The 3587-nt window shown below is 46.8% G+C and overlaps 1 pseudogene; it reads left to right on the top strand.

Annotated features, from left to right (window-relative positions):
* The first annotated feature begins 1179 nt into the window (after positions 1-1179).
* On the top strand, positions 1180-2421 carry LOC129488212 (adenosylhomocysteinase-like; annotated as a pseudogene).
* The last annotated feature ends 1166 nt before the right edge of the window (positions 2422-3587 follow it).

The raw sequence follows: 3587 nt of genomic DNA, 5'->3' as shown, positions 1-3587 counted from the left end.
GTGTGATCTCGGCTCACTGCAACCTCTGCTTCCCGGGTTCAAGCAATTCCCCTGCCTCCGCCTCCCAAGTAGCTGGGACTACAGGTGCATGCCACCATGCCTGGCTAATTTTTGTAGAGATGGGGTTTCACCATGTTGGCCAGGCTGGTCTTGAACTCCTTACCTTGGGTGATCCACCTGCCTCGGCCTCCCAAAGTGCTGAGATTACAGGCGTCAGCCACTGTGCCCGGCCTACAACTGGTAATTTTATAGCAGGCTTATTGTGCACTAGTAAGACACCAGACATTGCACTAAGCATTTCACATGCATTATCTCATTTTAATCTTCCAAACAATCTTATAAAGTAGGGGCTATTATCTCTATTTAACAAAGAGGAAAATGAATTTATTGGAGTAAATTGGTCAGACTTACTGGAGATTAACTCATGAGTGGTACTATGATTAAAATACAGAATAACTCTCATCATCTAAAACTGGACTTGCTGAGATCCAGTTAAAAATTAATTTAAACATTAACTTTTTTAATTTTAATTTTTTGTTCTTTAAAATTAATAGAGAAGAGGTCTCACTCTGTTGCCTAGGCTGGTCTTGAACTCCTGAACTCAAGTGATCCTCTCAGACGTGGCCTCCCAAAGTGCTAGGATTACAGTAGTGAACCACCACACCTGGCCTTAATTTCTAAAGATAAAATGATCTAGGCACTGAGTGTCTTGTGAACTTAATGAATTATCATGATCACATTATATATTTAGCTTATAAAGGTTTTTTAAAATTATATATCTACTTCTGGTAAACCCTCTACAAAAAATACAAAAACTCGCCGGGTGCGGTGGCATGCCTGTAGTTCCAGCTACTTGGGAGGCTGAGGTAGGAGGATTGCTTGAGTCGAGGCTGCAGTGAGCCAAGATTGTGCCACTGCACTCCGGCTTGGGCAATAGAGCCAGACCCTGTCTCAAAAAAAAAAATATATATATGTATATATATTTTTTATCTAATCCCTAATTCCCTGACCTGACTGATATTCAAAAGTATCAATTTATGAACTGTTTACTTATGAGAAATTATATAATATATAAACGTAAACTGCTCTGTCTGGCATGGCCTGTGCTGTGTCTGTCCCTAGTCGGAGGCCCGGCCCCCTTCACCTGTGTCCCCCACTCCATGCAGAAGCGCTTCCAGCATGTCTGACAAACTGCCCTACAAAGTCACTGATATGGACCTGGCTGCCTGGGGACACAAGACCCTAGATATTGCAGAGGATGAGATGCTGGGCCTGATGTGTGGGTGGAAGTTGTACTCGACTTCCAAACCACTGAAAGGCACCTGCATCGCTGGCTGTCTGCACATGGACTGTGGAGACCGCCGTCCTCATTGAGACCCTCATCTCCCTGGGTGCTGAGGGGCAGTGGTCCAGCTGCAACCTCTTCTCCACCCAGGACCATGTGGCACTGCCATTGCCAAGGCTGGCATTCCAGTGTATGCCTGGAAGGGAGAAACAGACGAGGAGTACCAGTGGTGCATCCAGCAGACAGCGAACTAAAAGGATGGGCCCCTCAATGTCATTCATCCACACCAAGTTCCCACAGCTCCTGTTGGGCATCGAGGCATCTCCCAAGAGACCCCGACTGGGGCCCACAACTTGCACAATATGATGGCCAATGGGATCCTGAAGGTGCCTGCCATCAATGTGAATGACTCTGTCACCAAGAGCAAGCAAGCATCCCTCACAGATGGCATCATGCTGGCCACAGATGTGGTGACTGCCGGCAAGGTAGTAGTGATAGTGGGCTATGGCAATGTGGGCAAGGACTGTGCCCAGGCCCTCAGGGGTTTTGGGGACTGTGTCATTGTCACTGAGATTGACCCCCTCAATGTACTGCAGGCTGCCGTGGAGAGCTATGAGGTGACAACCACGGACAAGGCCTATCAGGAGGACATCTTTGTCACCACCACAGGCTGTAATGACAGCATCCTCGATTGGCACTTTAAGCAGATGAAGGATGATGCCATCATGGTAACACTGGCACTTTGACACACAGATTGATGTCAAGTGGCTCAACAAGAACGCTGTCGGGAAGATGAACATCAAGACCAGGTGGACCACTCCTGGTTAAAGAACGGATGCTGCATCATCCTGCTGGCTGAGGGCTGGCTGGTCAACCTCGGTTGTGTTATGGGCCACCCCAGCTCTTTGATGAGTAACTCCCTCACCAACCAGGTGATGGCACAGATTGAGCTGTGGACTCACCCAGACAAGTACCCCATTAGGGTTCACTTTGGGCCCAAGAAGCTGGATGAAGCAGTGCTTGAAGCCCACTGGAGCAAGCTGAATGAGAAGCTGACCAAGCTCACTGAGAAGCAGGCCCTGTACCTGGGCATGTCCCATGATGGCCCCTTCGAGTCTGATCCCTACTGCTACTGAGAGCCAGGCCTGCCCTTTACCTTCTAGCTACTGTGCTTCCCTGGGCCTCGCCTCTCCGCCCAAGAGCAAATGGCACCAACTTTGTGATTGGTTTGTCAGTGTCCGCCATTGGCACCCTGAAGTTGGTCACTCAGTTTTTGGACTCTGCTGCATCCCTCATACTGTTCCAAATGTAGCAGGGGGAATTCAGAGGCCCCTCCTGAAGCCCTGGTTATGATGGAGGTATAATGGAGACAGCCAGAGGGAACCATGAGCTCAGTGGTCTTGCAACCGCTCATGAAGTCAGTTCTTCACTAGCCTGGAGGTTGATAGTGGGGTCACAAAGCCCATGTATTTTACCATCTAGGCCGTCGCCAGGCCTATGGAGTTATACCCATGTGTTTGTTTATAGGCTCAACGGTTCCTAAGTCCACGACAGGTGAGAAGGAGCTATATCCAAGGGCAAGGAGGAACTGTTGGAATTGGAATGTTCCTGAAAGCCTGGTTTAGTGCTGGGGCTTCTTTTAAACTATGTAACAATGAGGTTGGTACTTTCAGTGTGAATTGTACAAAGATAAGCATAGACCGTTAAGGAACAACCAAGAGAGGACAAAGAAGCGACAGCCAGAGGTTGAGAGAGGCCAGAAAAAGTAAAAGCAAGCATAGATCCGCCACCACTTTGTAACAGGATGGTTCTTATCACCACCCTGTGTCAAAAAGAGTAATTTGGTTTAAAATGTTTATATAATGTTTATAAAGTTAAAAGAAAGCAGGAGGGGGGTCAATAAAAATTTTGGTGCCTAAAAAAGAAAAAAAAGAACTTTAAGACTGAAGGAAAGCATGTACTGGTTATAATTTTTAGAGCATAATTATCTTACAAAGTATTTACTGAAAACATTGGTTTTTGTCAATTGCTTATTGTGATTTCAGGTTTTATTTCTTTTTTCTTTTTTTGTTGTTTGTTGTTGTTTTGAAACAGAGTCTTGTTCTGCTGCCCATGCTAGCGTGCAATGGCACAATCATGGGTTACTTGACCCATGGGCCTTGTCCTCCTGGGCTCAAGCAATCCTCCTGCCTCAGCCTCCTAAGTAGCTGGGACTACAAGCTCATGCCAGCAGGCCTGGCTAATTTTAAAATTTTTTTTGTAGAGATGAGGTCTCCCTATGTTGCCCAGGCTGGTCTCATTT

Source organism: Symphalangus syndactylus, chromosome 8 (genome assembly GCF_028878055.3).
Source record: "Symphalangus syndactylus isolate Jambi chromosome 8, NHGRI_mSymSyn1-v2.1_pri, whole genome shotgun sequence".
Taxonomy (NCBI): Eukaryota; Metazoa; Chordata; class Mammalia; order Primates; family Hylobatidae; genus Symphalangus; species Symphalangus syndactylus.
This window is presented reverse-complemented; position numbering and strand designations above follow the sequence as displayed.